Source organism: Ursus americanus, chromosome 25, assembly GCF_024610735.1.
Source record: "Ursus americanus isolate L20-20 chromosome 25, mUrsAme1.1.p, whole genome shotgun sequence".
Lineage (NCBI taxonomy): Eukaryota > Metazoa > Chordata > Mammalia > Carnivora > Ursidae > Ursus > Ursus americanus.
Genome location: NC_142151.1, coordinates 31032501 through 31052083, shown reverse-complemented (window position 1 = coordinate 31052083; position 19583 = coordinate 31032501). Strand labels below are relative to the sequence as shown.

Sequence of the window (19583 nt, the reverse complement as noted above, 5' to 3'; positions counted from 1 at the left end):
GAGGACAAAATACTTCACTATGTTAACCAAATCGAGGTCATGACACCTTGATAATTTGCTTTTTTGTCATTATCCTGGTGGAAAGATTATTGCCAATAGTGAAAATGAGTATCTATTACAGACTTAAGGTTTTATTTTATGTTGACATGAAGAATTTTTTAGAGATTAAATCTAGGAAGCAGGAAGTCTTTGTGACCTGTTCCATAGTAGTAAAAACTTATGAAGTAGAGCAGCAGATTAGAAAAATAGGTGACCAAAAATGATCTCCAAAAGATGCCCAAATCAAATTAGATAGAAAAATAATGATTCTTTTCACTTTTAACACCAGTTTCTGTTTTTCTTAATATTAAAGAAATGTATAAAATTAGCTCAGATGGGTCCTTTGGAATTGGGTAATCTTAAATAGACATGTGATGATGAAGAGCAAGAAAGCATTGAACAAAATAAGCTACTCTGCCCAAGAAAATATGCAAAGTAGCAGAGAAATTAAATCAGCAGGCTTGCTAAAAGGTAGACCATCTCTAAGGCAACCTCCCTCCACACATGCACATCAAACAAGTCACCAAATCCTGCAGAGTCTACTTCTAAAATTATACCTAGGAATATTTCCCAGTCCAGTTCTCCTCTCCACCCACCACTGCTACCATGCTGTTCAACAGCAAGTGATTTCTTTCCTCAGTGGCCTCTTCTTATCACCAGTCTCCTCTTTCTTCGAGCTATTCCCTACAATGCTGGCAGCTTTGTATTCTGAAATAAGAGTCCTGATTTGCTAGGCGCCAAGCTTAACTAGAGTTCTGGTGGCTCCTAGCTGTGTGAAGGATAGAATTTTAAATTTTGAACATAGTGTACAAAACACTTTACAATCTGCAGTCATAATTGTCAATTCACCTATTAAAATCTACTTTTACATGTCTGATTACACCCATAAATAGTGGTGAAAAGGAAATTATATTTTGTTCATCTCTTTATCCCTATTACTTTCCATAGTTCGTGGTACCTAATTCATGTTCTATAGTTACTCAATAATTATTTATGAATTAATTAATGACAAAGCAGAAATGTTAAGTTGACATATAAATATCAGGAGACATCTATCTATCATCTATCTATCTATCTATCATCTATCTAAACATTATTAAAAATTTTGAATCATAGTTTCTAAGTCTGTATGGAGGCAATATAGCATAAGAGAACACTAGAGAGACATTGTCTGGAAAAGAATGATATTTTCAGTTTCTACTACGCTGAATGATAAAAGATAAATTATTTGAGATAAATTATTTGACATACCTTACCACATTCTGTATATCTATGAGTAAAAAATACTACTCCTTGCCTTATCTAATTCTTAGGTTTCTTATAAGGCTCAGATGAATTAATATATTTAAAGTATTTAGTAGAGGTTTATCTAAATTATCATTTTGCATTGTATGATTTAGATAAAGATTAATTCAGAGTTTAAACTATAACTCCCAACTACTATCTGCTAAACATGGCAAGCCTGAATACTTCTGAAGTGGCTATTTAGCATTTGTTGGTATACTCTAGTGATTACATGAAAGTCAAATGCTATAAATAGACTTGAAAAATTCCAGAGCATAAATTAATCAGGATTTTTTGAAGGATTGAAAATATTCCCATCTTGGAAGCTTGTATAGGAAAGCTTAGCAAGAGTGCTTTAACTGTTTCCATAAACTTCCATAAATAAAGAAAACATTGCTCTCTTTTAATACAATAATATTGCATCTGTGGCTCCCGTATTTACTCTGTATGTGTTTGATTAATCTATTTTTACTTCTGAATCCATAATAATTATGCATGAATTTCTTTCAGTTATTTAATGAGCAGCCTTTAGAGATTCAAATGTTGCTATAGAGAAGGTGGGGTGTAAAATGACTTTGGATAAACCTAATGCATGTATCAAAACGGATGTATTTGATGATACGACAATCATAATAACCTTAATTAATCTCACTTTCTTTTCCTTTTTTCCCTCTCATTCATATTTTAGGTTATATTGATAAAACCAGTTCAGTTAATCATCAGGAAATGTTATCTATGTGGATGTAGGTAATCAATATGACTATATTTTTAGATGAATGTACTAGATATTTTGGCATCCTTCAGTATCATCTGTCATGAGTCATACCGATAGCCTGTTCATTTAAAAAGATAGTCAAGAAAGTGTCACTGGCAGGAAAAAAAAACACTATAAATGCAGTATTTCTTAAATTCCCCAGGAGTACATGTCTTAAACAGTAAGAGAAATACATAAAATTGGTGACATTTCTCTCTCAATGTTGTCCAGATGAACCCCTAGAGCCCAACCTATTTGCCTCTTCATTTTCTATGGCATGCTGTCAAGATCCAGTAGGCGGTAAGACTCGCTAGAAAGAAAATATTAAGGTGGCCCAGCTTCTATTTAGATCTGTAGCTGCTACTGGGTATTAGTGACCGTCATGGATTCAGAGGTAACTTGAAGTTTCAGATCTTTCTGTAATCTACATATAGGAAGAAGTTGGAAACATCTTTATATGCAATGACCCCGATCTACTTCTCAAAAGATATTAAAATGATGTGATTTTGTTCATTATAAGTATTTTAAACCATAAAAATATACTACAAAAATTCAATATCCAGATATATGCTGTGATAACATACTACCTAAATCTTGCTATACTTTATAGTCCATCCACCCATGCTTTATGATACCAGTAGAAACACATAAAAAATATCTTTAAGTACTGCCTTCAATAATCTCTTTTATTCTTCCCCGCCTTCATTCTGTTTTTCAAATCCTAATCGACAGTGTTTATTCTTACTCTCATTCTATCCAGACTCTGTTTTTCATTAGAGGATAGTGTCTATTCTAAAACCAATGAAAAAGCAGAGGATTGGAATACTAACAATCCTAATGCTACTGAATTAATAATGTCCTGGACTAGTCATGACTGCTCTCGTAATAGGATTGTCCCTCTTTCATCCAGAAAGAGTGTAAATGTTGGCCTGGTTCTTGCCACATGTTTACGTTTTATCCTCTGCCTTTAAACTTCATCCAACTGATTCAGAGTTAGTCTTTTGATCTACACCAGACAACATCAGGTCAAGTCTTGTAGGGAGAGGAAAAGCTTGAGAACATTCTGGCCACTTTTCTGTTCCCATCCTTACTGTCTATCATCATTCTGGGAACACCTACTCTGAGCTTTGTTTTGCTCTGTTATGAATTACATTTTCTCTGCCATGTTATTTTTCTTTTCTTGCATTTAAACTCTATTCTATAGAAAAGTGTTAGTTTGGTGAGATATTTTGCTTCATTGCCCTGCCATATAACTTGGTTAGGGCCAAGGTCATGTTGTATTGTGCCACTGTTTTAAGTAATGCACTAAAAGAGTTAGGCTAAAAGCTATTAGGTTAAAATTAATTGGGATAAGCAAAGGGCTACATATTTTATGATCCTATTTCTACAAAATGTCCAGAAAAGGTAAATCTGTAGAGAGAGCAGATCAGAGTTTTCTTAGGTCTGGGGATTGACTATAAACAGGTACAAAGGAATTGAGGGGGACAATGAAAATATTTTAAAACTGCATTGTCAAATGGTAGCACAACTCTATACATTCACCAAAAGTAATACCTTAAAATGAGTACATTTTATGTCATGCAAATTATACCTCAACAAAATAAATAAATATCTAGCAACAAGGTGTTAAGAGACAGAAATAAAACAAAATTGCCATTATATTGATAATTGTTGAGTTGCTTGATAGATAATGGGATTTGAGCTTAGTATTTAATATTTATGTGCTTTTTACACTCAAATGGGAAAAAAAGAAAGGCAAAGTTATAGAAGTCTATGTAATTACTGCAAAGACATTGAATATAAATCTGGATATGTTTAATACTTACTTGTTCGCTAATGTGCTTTATATAGATTTGATATTAAGGGTAATTTTCAAGTAATATCCTGTTTCTCCCCCCATTACTCATGGCAGCCTATTAGTGTCTACTTCTAATCAAATTTTGGGTCTTTTCTATTCCTAGTCTCACCAGTTGACCCATCCCTCCACTTATTTCCTCAGTGTTCCTTTTGCATGATATTCTTTATTCTGACACCAAATAGCACTCTTTTGAATTTAAGTTGACAGCCCATGAGCATGGAAGCTTGCAATGAATGTATCCAATCAGGTTTTAATGTTGTTACTGTGTTTATGCTGCCCAAAGACCCAAGGAAAGGATTTAGGATTCTGAGGGGAAAAAAAAATCAGAGCTATGTGCACAGCAGAAAACACTCTAATGTGTAATTTTTGTTTCAAAGTATATACAATTCGAATTTTGGCATTGATAAGATAGGCTATATTCAAAAATAATTTGAAAACTATAGTGACATGTCTAACCTTATCTGCATATATTTTGTGACTAAAAATGTACTGAAAATTTGTAGGATAAGATTATAGACTAAAGCGGATGAGTTGCTTCAGTAGCTTTCTACAACCTTTGAGCAAGTGATTTTTGCTTTTTATCTGTCATTTCCAGTTCTTGTCAGAGAGAGTTCTGATCTCCCACTAGCTGCCTCAGAAATTGCTCAAAAATTCCCAGGGATGTTGGTAGGTACATTTCTATAGTTACTCCTTTACTAGGTCATTTTTACAAACTTCTTTTTTCTTCGTTTAGTAGTTAGGTGCTAATAAAGGCACATCGAGTTAAGAACAAGCAGTTGGTTGGAACATAATTCAATAATCACATGATGATGGACAGGAACCACCAGTATTAAATAATTTTTAATCAAAAATTACCTTAATGTTCTTCCTTTTTTTTTCTAATTATCTAGTTTAATGATATATCAGAGATCTTTCTGCCTTTAAAAACATCAGTTTATCTTTTAATAATAATCTTTATAAACAAATACAGTGACATGGTAAATAAACATTCAAATATTTCAAAGGTATGTGATAAAAATAAACTATTCATCCTACTCTAGATCTTCACTCTTATTCCCCAGAAGTAATGACTCTTAACTGGCTCATTCTGGTATTTGCAAAAAAAAAAAAAAAAAAAAAAAAAAAATTACATATATCCTGTTACATATTTAATGATGGATTTTGAAGCTCTTTTATATCAGAACATTCAGATCAACATATTCCTCCATTCTGTGGAAGTAACAGTGAATTTTTTAACCAATTATTCCCTTATGGGCAGCTAGATTCCACTTTTTTTTTTTCTCTCACTCTTTCTTTCTTTCCCCTATAAAAAATATTGCAGTAAGTATCTTGTACCTATGGATACACCTGTGAGTGTTTCTTCAGGGTAAATTCTGAGTAATAGAGTTAATGAGGAAAGGACTTGCACATTTGTTGAATTCTGTGATCTTACGCAGAGTTGCCCTCCAAAATGTGTCAGTTGTATATACGAGTCCTAATATTCCTGAACCCTTAAGAGTGCTAAAAAAAATGGCATGTACATTTTACATACAAATTTAATATATTTAAGAATTTAGGGATTTTGGTGGTTGTTATGGCTTTTGTTTGTTTTTGTTTTGTTTTGCAGAAAGCATCAGTATCTCTTTCAATCAATAAGTTGGGTTTTGTTTGTTTGTTTTAAGGCAGTTATGCCAGAACCTCTGTTTCTGTTTTGACCAGCAAGGGTCATGGCAGATCAAAGCTGCCTCTGGAACAATTAGAAAAGCCAAGTAAAATACAGGAATCATCCTTTTAGGATAATCGATAGCTGCTGAGACAATGAGGAATAATGGCATGCTCCAGAGAGGGAAGAAGCTCATGAGTGGAGGTAACTCCTCAGCCACTCTTTTTCTGGGACATTTGCTGATTCTGGGCATGCAGCATAGAGAAAATACAAGGGTGTTAGCTGAAAAACCTAAAATGCTAGGGCTGAACCAGAGGTAGACTGAACTGCTACACAGAAATGATACAGTGGCATTTTTATAAGAACCATATTGTACTTAAATTTTGATTACAGGGAATTGAATGTTCACGACATTCAACTCTTTACAGTCTTCTCATATCTTTTGACACAACTTTAAAATTCTTCCACATATGTATGATTTTTTATTTCTGCATATTTTCTAGTGTTTACTGCTTGCAATTACAAATGACTTTTCTTTCATTACATTCATGGGTCTATTGACTTGCTTTTACTTTTAGTTTGAGGTATAACCTACATGAAGAAAAGTTCAAAAATCTAAAGTTTATATTTTTCAGCAGAAGGTATTGTAACAACCAGAAACCCATATGCAAAAAAATTAATCTAGATCCATATTTACTACCACATAGAAAATTAAACACAAAATAGATCACAGACCTAAAAATGTAAAACATAAAACTTCTAGGAGACAACCTTTGTGACCTTGGGTTAGGCAAAAGTTAGGCCAAGGTTTCTAAGATATGAGAGCATCACAATCCACATTCAGACTTTTTTAAAATTGAAAGCATCTGTTTTCAAAAGATACCATGAGAAGAATAAAAAGACAATTCACAACTGAGAGAAAATACTTGCAAAGTAGATATCTGATTAAAAATACTTGTATCCAGAATATATAAGAATTCTCAAAACTCAACCATAAGAAAACAATGTAATTTTTAAAAGTGGACAAAAGATCTGAACAGATGTTTTACCAAAGGAGATATAGCAATAGTAAATAAGCACATGAAAAGATGCCAGTGTCATTAGTTATTAGGGAAATGAAAACTAAAACCACAGTGATACCACTACGTACCTATTAGAATGGCTACAATAAGAAGTTTTATTGTTCTATGCGTGGACAAGGCTTTGGAAAAACTGACAATCTCACACATTGCTGATAGGTATGTAAAATGGTACAACCCATGCATTAACAGTTTGGTAATACCTTAAAAAGTTAAACATACACCTGCTATATGACCATTCACTGCACTTCTAAGTATTTCTCTAAGATAAATGAAAACATATATCCATATAAAGACTTGTACAGGAATCTTCATTCCAGATTTATTTGCCATAGCCCGAAACTGAAAATGCATCAACAGATTAATGATGACTAAACCGTGGTAAATTCATAATGGAATACTACTTAGCAATAAAAAAAAAGGAACTATTGGTATGTGCAATAATATGAATGAATCTCAAAATAATGATGCTGGGTGAAAGAAGCCAAGCTAGAAAGGGTGTGCACTGTATAATCGCATTTTATAAAATACCAGAAAATGGGAACTAATCTACACTGACAGAAAGTAGACTGCTGGTTGCCCGGAGATATACAGGAGAAAGGGCCGTTAGGAAGAAGTACAAAGGCACATGAGAAAAGTTTTGGTGATGATTAAATACGTTCATTATGTTGGTTGTGGTCATGATTCCAAGGGTGTATATATATGTCAAAAACTTATCAAATTATAATCTCTAAATATATGACGTTTATTGTATGTGAGCTATACCCTAGTAGAGCTATTAATAATTAAAATAATAAATTCCTGCCCCCAAATCTTAAGTTTACAGATTAATGAATTTTCACATATATAAACATGTTTATAAAACCAGCTGGAAACAGATAGACAATATCCAACACCCCAGACGTTTGCTCGTGCTTTTTTTCCAGTCAACCCATCTGCCAGAGTCTAATTATTCAGACTTGGTTTACCTCTTCTTGAGCTTTTGAAAAGAATACAATACAACATGACTGTTTTGTATCTTCCTTCTTTATTTTTACATGTATCAGTAGTTTGTTCTTTTTTGTTGTATTTTTTAAATATAAATACTATTTATCTTTTTTTACTGTAGATAGGCACTTGAATTGTTTTCAGATTTTTGGATATTATGAAAAAGGCTGCTGTGACTATTCTTGTATATATCTTTTGGTGGACATAAAGACTCATTTCCTCGGAGTTCAATTACTGGGTTATAGACTAGATACTTGTTTAGTTTTAGTAAATATTGCATATAGTATTCTGGGGTGTAACTATTTGCACGCCCAATAATTCTTGTCACTCTATATCCTTTCCACCTCTTAGAAAACTTGTTTTTATTTTGATGGTATTGATTCTTATGGTATGCAGTTGTATCAAAATCTATTTTTAATTTACATTTCCCTGTTAAATAATAGTGCTGAACACCTACTAATAGGCTTGCTGGGAATTTGGATAGCTTCTTTTGTGTGTTGCCTGTTATAGTATCTTGATATATTTTTAAAAGATTGTATTTATTCATTTGGGAGAAAGAGACAAAGAAATCACAAGCAGAGGGAGAGGCAAAGAGAGAGGGAGAAGCAGGCTCCCCGCTGAGCTGGGGCCCTGATGTGGGGCTTGATCCCAGGACCCTGAGATCATGACCTGAGCAGAAGGCAGACACTTAACCATCGGAGCCACTCAGGCACCCCATATGTTGATATTTTTAAAATTGTGTTATCTTCTTCATAATTTTAAAGTTTTATTGTGTATATCAGTGATTTGTTCATTTTTATATCTGAATAATATTCCACTGAACTAATATATCATACTTTATCTGATATATTTAAACCATGGAATAAATGACAAATACAATTCTACACTAATTTTATTATTTTGTTTCTATCTGTGGTTACTTCTCCATCTCACATCTAGTGCTGCGCCTTCATGTTTTCTCCTTTTTATTCTTGATATTTGACTAATAATCACTTTGTGTCCTTAATGTTAAGAACTGATCCTTGAAATATATTTCAATTCTGTTTGAATGTCTACTGATTTAGTGTTTTCTATTCTTATCTCAACTTTTTACTTTTTCCTTGAGTTTATTTTATTTCAAATTTTATAGTTTATTCATTCACTCATTCATTCACTCATTCACTCATTGCCACATCCTGGTGAGAGCTATGCACTAGGCCCTTTTTTGGAAGCTGGAAATAAAGCATTGAACAAATAGACAAAACTCTATTTCTATGGAGTTCACATTTTTTTGTAAAATATTTTTAAGTAAAATGTTTATGTAATTTTTGAATAGATTTGAAAAATATTGACAATATCAATTTTCCTCTGAGCACTGAACTAACTGAGCATTTAAGTATTTGATACATAATGTTGTTATTTATGTTGTTTTTTGGATATGTCACAAATTTAATTTTCTTTTTTGTCTGTTACATTAGACAAATGGAGGAGAGTTACTGTGTTGTTTAATTTTCAGGAGGTATGGGATTTTGTTTATGTACTTATTATTAATACCTATGTTTATTGCACTATAATCAGAGTTTGTCCATACTTTTTCTACACCATGGAATTTAAATTTTATTTGTGTTAAATTTTTAGCAAATATTCTTTTGGTGCATAAAATAGAAAGACGTTCTTTATTTTCAAGGAAATGTATTTTATGTGTCTATTAGATTCTCAGGATCAATTAAATTTTTGCGGTCCTTAATATTATCTATATTTTTTTGCTGTTGTACCTAACTTTGCCCAAAGATATGTTCCAATTATTTATTCTTTATTTAGTGCCATTTTCCATGATAATATTTATGGTACATTAATTTTTCAAAAAATATTCAGTTTAATTTTATTATTTAATGTGATAATTTATTTATAAAATGTCCCTCTTGAATCCTTAATGCTTTAAGTCTTCAATTAAAATTTGCTTAATATTAATCATGTGATTCACGAAAACTATTTATTTGCACCTGATCTTTTTAATATTTTTCACCTATACATTTTTTCTTGCCTACTTATTTTCAACCTGAGTCACATTTAGCTTAATTATGCATTTTTAAAATGTTTGTTTAGATCTAATCAATATGCTTTATTTGACAGGGTCAGTTTATTAACATTTATTTGACTGACAGTCTCACTTACTGCTATATTTTTGTGTTATAGTTGTATTTTAAGTATTTTTTTAATGTTTCTTTCACTGTATGGTTTATGGTATCTTTATGTCATTTTGTGTGTTTGTGCTTTCTTTCAGAAATAATTAGTTGTTTCTATAATCTATTTTTAGTCCTTATGGGTTCTTCCAATACCACTTTACTTAATTAGCTTGCAACTTAATTTTTTTAGATTTAAACAAAATTTATCGTCCACATATATTCCACTCTGAGATAAGAAAAAAAATCATTCGTAAACTTCTTACAAGCTCTTATCCTCATACTCTACATTTCAATTTTTGTTACTTATATTTTAAGTTCTGCAATATCAAGAGTTATAGATACTCTGCTCAATCATCATTTTCTAGTTAATTTCCCTTAGTCATACATTTCAATAGATTCCACATTCACCACCAGTCCTTTACGACAACTTCTTCATTCATCTGTTTGTCAGTACAATTCCATCACTAGGTGGTTTTTCAAGAAGCCATACATGTTATAAATACTTATTTCATTCCCATATTTGAAAATAACTGACTTGGGGCACTGGGTGGCTCAGTCGGTTAAGTGTCTGCCTTCGGCTCAGTCATAACCCCAGGGTCCTGGGATCGAGCCCCACATGGGGGGGGGGGGGTCCTTGCTCAGCAGGGAGTCTGCTTCTCCCTCTCCCTCTGCTGCTCCCCCTGCTTGTGCTCTCTCACTCTTTCTCTCTCTCCCAAATAAATAAATAAAATCTGAAAGAAAGAAAGAAAGAAAGAAAGAAAGAAAGAAAGAAAGAAAGAAAGAAAGAGAAAGAAAGAAAGAAAATAACTGTCTTACCACTTGAGCCATTTCTTTGCAGGAGACTGTCTGGGGTAAAGCTTGGGGTGATGTACTTTGGAAGTAGGCACACTGGATTCAGTTCATAAACCACTTCTTAAATTTTATGCCGCATATATCGCCCTGATTATATATCTTTACTCATGATGACAAAGAAGCTGCTGGGTTACAAGGGAGACCTTTGTCTTTCATTGTCTTCTATGAGGTGATTTATCACCTATTTATCTTTGTTTAATGAAATCAGTAGGTACAGAGCTTTCTGCAAAGGTGTCATTTATGTTTCTCCTTACTCTGTCCTGCCTGCACTCTGTGCTGCTTTAGTTTCAAACCATGAGTCACATTCTGGGCCTTCTACATGTGTCACCAACTTGTGAGAACCTTAAATGCAGCTTGATTGTCTGCTAGGGCATGTTGCTTTCATGCCTTCTCAATATTTGCTCTGAATTTTATTTCTTATATTGAGTATTGGAAGTATAGATGTTTTCTAGTTATATCAAAAATTGAGTAATCTATGTGGATCATTCTTTTTGTAGTTTTCAGGAGGGAGAGGGGTTGAAATGGCTTTCATTTGCCATTTTTATCTGACAGTCTCCAGATTGTTTCTTAGCTGAGTCACATAACAAAAAGATAGTTGCTTGGGAACAATTTAATCACACACTTTATATAAACTAGTAACTGAATTTTCTTTGGAGTTAAGTTAAACATTATAATTAATTGAAAGTACAACATACCAACTTCAGTTTAGCGTTGATAACTTGAGCCTTTTCATATAGGGTAAGTTTTGTTTAGCCTAAGAAAACAAGGTCTGCTTCTCAGTTCAGCCGTCCTGATTCATTTTCAAATCCACTCTTGGCTGCAGTTGTGAATCTGCTGAAGAATACTATCTTTGACAATCAACCATAGACAAGAGAGCCTTTGTGGAAGCTCAGGTTTCTAGTAGAGTAGTTCCAGCACACTGCTGGAGCAAAAAAAAAAAAACACATGAGTTTGGATGCTTGGGGCAGGCTGAGAGGAACAGTTTGGCTTTGCCTGTCTTACCCCACCTTCAAGGTAGTACAGTTCAGTGCCAAGAGAGATCTTCTCAGTTCCTAATTTCTCCCATGGGGGAAAGTGAGAGCATGTGAGTGAGTGCCTAGTTTCCTCAGCTTTGTGGAATGCTGCCAAAGAGGCCCATTTCTTTATCACCCTATCCATAGTACTGAGTTATGAGCTGCATGAGTGGAGGGTAGGAAGAGGTTGGGAGAAAGGCGTATAGGACTCTTGGTAGGCAAAGAAGGGATGTGGATCCTACTGTGTCACAGATTCCGCAAAGAAATCCAAAAATGAGCCACTAGGAATGCTTCACCCACAGATTCCTCTAATTTTCCCAAGGGCATCCCCAGCATAGCCACCTCATCTGCCCACACTCCCATCCTATGGCCAGTTCTCTGTGCATAATAGTGATGGTGGCAAGAACAAGCTTTGACAGATATCTAGTGAATATGTGCAGAAAGCTAGGTAAAATTTACAGGCCAGAGATACGCCACAGACTTGAGCTTCAGCTCCACCCTTGGGAAAGCAAAAGAGAGGCTTTCAGCACCCGGTCTGGTGCATTACAGGATTAAGACAAGGCATACAAGTTAAAGAATTCTGCCACAAAAGAAGAGAGAGCAAGAAGCATGGAGTAGATGTGTCCCTAGACAATCTAAGAAAGCCTCAGACTCCTTAAAAGGGCTAACAGGTGTTTCTCTCCAGACATCAGTTAGTAAAGACTGGAGGAGGTGATTGCTACTTTAAATGCAGACAATAGTGTGCAACTTCAAGGAGCATGAAAAATCAAGAAAACATGACACCACTAAGGGATTTCAATAATCTTCCACTATCCAATCCCAAAGACATAGATGGAGATATTTGTTCATTTGTTTAACACATTTATATTTATTTTTTATTAATATAATAAAATATTAGTTTTATTTTTATTATATATTTACTTATCCTTGTAACACTGGAATAAGTCTATAGGATATATTTATCCTTGTAACATTTAAGGATAACGAATTTAAAATAGCTGTTTTAAGGAAGCTCCAAGAACAGGAAAGCATATAAAGGCAATTCAACAAAATCAGAAAAACAATACATAAATAAAATGAGAAGAATAACAAGGAGATATATCATAAAAAAGAACCAGAAACAAACTGTGGAGCTAAAGGATACACTGAATGAAATGGAGAATACCAATAATAGATTAAATGAAGCAGAAGAAAGAATCTGTGAGATAGAAGACAGGAGCTTTGAAATTACCCAGTAAGAGGACTAGAAAGATAAAAGAATGAAAAATGGTGAAGAAAGCCAATAAAAACATAAAAATAAACAATCTAAATTATTGGAGTTCCAAAAAAGAGGGAAAAGGGGCATAAAGCTTATTTTAAAAAATAATGGCTGAGGACATCCCAAATCTGTGGAGAGATTTAGATATCCAAGTTCATGGAGCCCACAGGTCACAAAATAAACAACTTAGAGAGATCTTCTTCAAGACACATTATAGTAAAACTGTCCAAAGTCAAAGAAAAAGAGAGAATATTAAAAGTAGCAAAAGAAAAGAAGCCTGTAACTTACAGGGGAATTTCATAAGGCTATCAGTGGATTTTGCAGTAGCAACCTTATAGGTAGGAGAGTGGCATGATATATTCAAAATGCTAGACAGAAAAAAACAAAACAATGCCAACCAAGAGTACTCTGTCTGGCAAAACTGTCCCTCAGAAATGAAGGAGATATTAAGACTTTCCCAGACAAACAGAAGCTGAAGATATTCATCACCATTTGACCTATCTTACAAGAAATGCTGAAAAGAGTTCTTCAAGCTGAAATGAAAGGAAGCTAATTAGTAACACAAAAACATATGAAAATATACAACACAATGGTAAAGGTAAGCACATGGTCATATTCAGAATACTCTAATATACTGTAATATGTTGGTGTGTTAATCACTTAACTCTACCATAAGAGTGAAGGACAAAAGTATTAAAAATAAATTTAGTTACAATAATTTGTTAATGAACACACAATATAAAAAAGGTAAATTGTGACACCAAAAACTAAACTGGGGGAGTAAAAGGGTAGACTTTATCTATGCAATGAAAGTTAAGTTATCAGCACAAAATAGACCATTATATCTATAAGATTATTTATCTATAAGATTATGTAAGCCTCATGGTAACTACAAAGGGCAACCATAATTAGATAATAAAAGATAAAGAGAAGGGAATCAAAGCATACAACTATGATAAATCATCAGTTCACAAAAAAAGGCAGCAAAAGAGAGAAAGAGAAAAAAGGAACTATAAAATAACCAGAAAACAATAAGATGACGTTAGTAAACCCAAATTTAGCAGAAGGAAGGAAGTAACAAAGATGGGTGCAGGAAAAAATAAAATAAAGACCATGAAAGCAATAGAACAGATCAATGAACTAAGAGCTGGCTTTTTTAAAAGAAAAAATTGACAAGCCTTTAGCTAAACTAAAGAAAAAAGGGAAGACTCAAATAAAATCAGAAATAAAAGAGGAGGCATTAAAACTGGTACCAGAAATACAAAGGATTATAAGAGAGTACATGCCAACAAATTAAACAAACTATAGGAAATGGATAAATTCCTAGAAACCTACAATCTACTAAGACAGAATCACAAAGAAATAGAAAATTTGAATGGACCAATAAGAAGGAAGGAGATTGAATGAGTAATACAAATCTCCCAACAAAGAATAGCCCAGGACAAATGGTTTCCCTGGTGAATTCTATCAAACATTTAAAGAAGAATTAACAAATCCTTCTCTAACTCTTCCAAAAAATTGAAGAGAAGGGAACATTCCTATACTTATTATATGAAACCAACATTACACTGATAGCAAAGCCAGATAAGGAAACTAAAAAAAGAATACTAGAGGCTAACATTCCTACTGAGTATAGGTGCGAAATTTTTCAATGAAATACTAGCAAAATGAATTAAATTTCATATTAAAAGTATCATACACTATGATCAAATGGGATTCATCTCTGGGATGTAAGGATGGTTTAACATATGCAAATTAATAAATATGATACACCACATTATGAAGATAAAAATCACATGATCATCTAAAAAATGCAGTAAAAGCATCTATATGACAAAATATATTTCCATGATAAAACTTCTCAACAAGTTGGGTTAAAAGAAATGCACCTAAAACATAATAAAGGCTATATGTGACAAGCCCACAGCTAACACCAAACTCAGTAATGAAAGTTTGAAAGCTTTTCCTCTAAGATCAGGAAAAAGACAAGGATACCCATTTTCATCATGCCTATTCAATACAGTAGTAGAGATCATAGTCAGGACAAGCAGCAAGAGGAGAAGGAGGAGGAGGAGGGATGGGTAGGAAGGAGAAAGAAAAAAGAAGAAAAGGCATCTACATCAGAAGAAGAAGTAAACTTGTCTTCATCTGTAGGTAACACCGTCTTATATAGAGAAAATTCTAAAGACTCCTCCAAAAACCTGTTAGAACTAATCAGCAAATTCAGTAGAGTTGCATAAAGAAATCAATTGCATTTCTATGCACTAACAACAAAATATCTGAAAAAGAAATTTAAAAAAATCTAATTCACAGTAGCATCAAAAACAATATAATACTTAGGAATAAATTTAAACAAGAAGGTGAAAGACCTGTACACTGAAAACTATAAGACTTTGATGAAAGAAATTAAAGGCACAAAGCAAAAGATATCCTGTGTTTATGGATTTGAATAATTAATTTTGTGAAAATGTCCATGCTACCCAAAGCCATCTATTGGTTCAATGTAATCCCTATCAAAATTCAAATGGCATTTCTCACAGGAATAGAAAGAAACTATTATAAAATCTGATTGGAACCACAAAAGATCCTGAATGGCCAAAACAATCCTAAGAACGAACAAATCTGGAAGCATCTGATTTCCTAATTTCAAACTACACCACAGCGCTATAGTAATCAAAACAGTTTAAAATGGTATAAAAATAGGCAAATAGACCAATGGAACAGAATTGAGACCCCAGAAATAAACCCTTAAATACATGGTCAACTAATATTTGACAAGGGAGCCAAGAATACTCAGTGGGGGAGAGAAGCCTCCTCTTCAATAAATGCTGACAGAAAACTAAATAACCACATGCAGAAGAATTAAATTGGACTCCTGTCTTACAACCTAATTTTATTTTATTTTATTTTTTTTTAAGATTTTATTTATTTATTTATTTATTTGATAGAGAGACAGCCGATGAGAGAGGGAACACAAGCAGGGGGAGTGGGAGAGGAAAAAGCAGGCTCTTAGCAGAGGAGCCTGATGTGGGGCTGGATCCCAGAACGCTGGGATCAGGCCCTGAGCCGAAGGCAGACGCTTAACGACTGCACCACCCAGGCGCCCCCAAACCACCTAATTTTAAAATGGGCAGAGGAACTGAACAATTTCTCCAAAGAAGATATACAAATGGCCAACAAGTCCATGAAAGGATACTCAACATCACTAATTATCAGGGAAACGCAAATTAAAACCACAGTAAGATACCACCTCAAACCTGTTAGAATGGCTAGTATCAAAACTACAAGAGATAATAATTGATGGCGAGGATGTGGACAAAAGAGAACCCTTGTGCACTACTGGTAGGAATGTAAATTGGTGCAGTTATGTGAAACAGTATGTAGGTTCCTTAAGAAATTAAAGATAGAACTACTATATGACCCAGCAATCCCACTTTTGGGTATATATCCAAAGGAAACAAAATCAGAATCTCAAAGAGATATCTGTACTGCCATGTACATTACAACATTATTCATAATAGCCAAGATATGGAAACAACCTAAAAGTCTGTCTATAGATGAATGGGTAATGAAGACACATACATCTATACTATATGATGGAATATTATTTAGCCGTGAGAAAGAAGGTAATCTTGCCATTTGTCAAAATATGGATGGATCTTGAGGACATTATGCTATGCTGAACATATGCTGAAATAACCCAGACAGAGAAAGACATATACTGCATGATATCACTTACATGTGGAATCTAAAAAAGCCAAACTCATAGAAAAGGGATTAGAATAGTGGTTGGAAGGGGCTGGGGCTGGGGCTGGGCGAGTGGAGTAAATAAGGAGATGTAGGTCAAAAGATACAAACTTCCAATTATAAAATGAATAAGTTCTGGGGATGTAACATAGAGCATGGGGATTATGGTTAATAATACTTGATATGTACTTGAACATTGCTAGAGAGTAAATCTTACATGTTCCCACCACAAAAAAGAAATGGTAATTACGGGAAGTGATAGAACTGTTAACTAACCTTCCTATGGTCATCATTTCACAATTTATAAGTGTATCAAATCCTGACAACATATACCTTAACCATACAAAATGTTATACAACAATTATATTACAATAAGCTGGGACAAAATAAATGTTGGGTCAAATTATTTTTGAACATTATATAGGAAATAAAACATACCTGTGGACCAGAAAATTGGTCTGAAGTTTCCTGTGTCTCCCTCCGATACAGTCATCTATTTTTGGCAAGTTTGTCTCCCCTTCTGGAATATAGATTTTTTTTTTCTTCACATTTCATCTTCTCTTTTGTAAATGCTCTCTCTATAGCTGTTCACATTGCTTCCTATGATAACTTTTACCTCTAAGCATTCAGAGTTCTTGCACTATACGTAATCTAAGAGCTGTTTTGTAGTTACTGCTCTTTGCTGAACTCATTATGCATGTATTCAGATGCAGGAGGGCTCTGTCTGCTATTGAAGTAAAAATCGTATCTAAGTGAGAAGATTTCATCCTTCCTCACTTGGGTCATGAGGAACAAAGCGAGGTATCCAGGTAACGCTGTCATTTTGCATGAGACCTAACTAGTTTCTTTGAAATGCAACACTATGCAGATCATAGCACCAGGGGGACAGCAGGAACGGTCTATCACTAATTCTTGGAGTTTCAGCTAAAACTTCCTTAAAAAAAAAAAATTAACAAATGTTTGTTCTGAGCTCCAAATATATTTAAAGTGGTTTTAAAATATCTAATGCTTGCAATATATGTTAAGATATATGTCACTTTCATTGTTAATTATTTATATAATGGAAATGTCTTGATTTGAGAGTTAGGTTTCCATTTATCCTCAGCAATCCTGGTTTTTACATGCTTTTTTCAACTTTGTGAATTATTTTAAAATAGCATATGCTACTGAGAAAAATATAAGCCATTTTTTACATTGGAATCCAGTCAATTACTCATAGAGTTATATTTCAATTTGTGATTACACAAACCTGAACAACAACAACAACAAAATGACAATACCAAATGCTAACAAAGATATGCAATAGCAGGAACACTCATTCATTGCTGGTGGGAAAGCAAAATAGTACAGCCACTCTGGAAAACAGTTTGGCAGTTTCTTACCAAGCTAAACATAGTCTTACTGTACAATCCAGTATTCACACTCCTAGGCATTTACCCAAAACCTGCATTCACACAAAAATCTGCACATGAATGTTTATAGGAGCTTAATTCATAATCACCCCAAAATGGAAGTAATCACGATATCTTTCAGTAGATAAGTGGATAAATAAACTAGTACAATCATGCAATGTAATATTATTCTGTGATTAAAAATAAATGAGCTATCAATCCATGAAAAGACATAAAGGAACTTTAAGTAAATATTGCTAAATGAAAGAAGTGAGTCTGAAAAGGATATATACTGTGTAATTTCAGCCACATGACTTTCTGGGAAAGGAAATACTCTAGAGACAGTAAAAAGATCAATGATTGACAGGGGTTCAGGTAAGAGTGGGAGGGATGGCGAACAGGTGAAGCACAGGCAACTTATAGGGTAATGGAACTATCATATGTAGTGTGTAATGGCAAATACATGACATTAAGCATTCATCAAAACCCATAGAACCAAAAAACACAGAGTGGACCTTGAAGTAAACCATGAATTTTCCTTCAAAATGTATCAGTATTCATATGTTAGCTGTTACAAATGTACCACACTGAAGATATAATAATAGAAAAAACTGTGTGTGAGCAAGAGGGAGTATGTGGGAACTCTCTGTACTATCTGCTCAATTTTTCCAGGCTTCTAAAACTGTTCTAAAAATTAAGTGGAAAAAACATCTTGTTTCAAATTTGTCTCTTTTATAGTGTTTCTAATTTCAAGTAAATCTTATCACCTATTCAATTGCACAAGGTAGAAAATTAGACATTACTTTTGACACCTCTCCCTCATGTTTTGATGCACTTTTCTTCCTAAATATCTTGTAAATCCACCTTCTTCTCTCCATGCCAAATTCCTGTGATATAATAACAACTTGTGGCCATGCTAGGATGCTAGAATAATCTAAATCGAGAGCCTCTACCTACATTCACTTTGCAACTTCCAACCTGTCTTTTATACAATGCCTATGGAGTAATCTTTAGAAAATGCAAACCATGTCATTCTCTCCACTCAAAACCATTTACTGATGCTCTAGTTACCTGGATAAATGCACAGATTACACACATCCAAGCATACACTGGCCCCTACCTACGTCCCAGCCTCACCTCTTACTATACTATCTTGATTTTCATCTAGCCAGATTGATTTTTTTATAGCCTTGCTCTCTTTATTCTCTCTCCCACTACAGGAATATTACATATGTTGACTCCAATATGACCTTTTTTTCCTCTCTGCCATTCCCCTTGTTTGTTTGTTTCAGGTTTTTATTTAAATTCTAGTTTGTGGCTTTTTTTAGAGCCATCTGTTCATGACTCCATCTCCTGCTCCTCCCATCGCTGCTGCCGCCATCCTGAGTCACTGCATGCAGAGTTCCAGCAGCCTGGCTTCCCATGCTAGCAACCAACACTTGGAGTTCTTACAATACGGCAGACATTGAGGATGAAGAACAGTCTGAATTTGATCAAGATTTGGATGATGTTGA

General features: G+C 33.9%; 1 long non-coding RNA gene and 1 pseudogene across 3 annotated transcripts in view; one reads left to right on the top strand and one right to left on the bottom strand.

The window, feature by feature from the left end:
- LOC123778864 (uncharacterized) overlaps nt 1-19583 on the bottom strand; it is a 441504-nt gene that overhangs the window by 201720 nt on the left and 220201 nt on the right. The gene's annotated exons all lie outside the window — the stretch shown is intronic.
- The window catches only part of LOC123778867 (nucleosome assembly protein 1-like 1), a 1345-nt pseudogene continuing 1218 nt past the window's right edge, over nt 19457-19583 (top strand).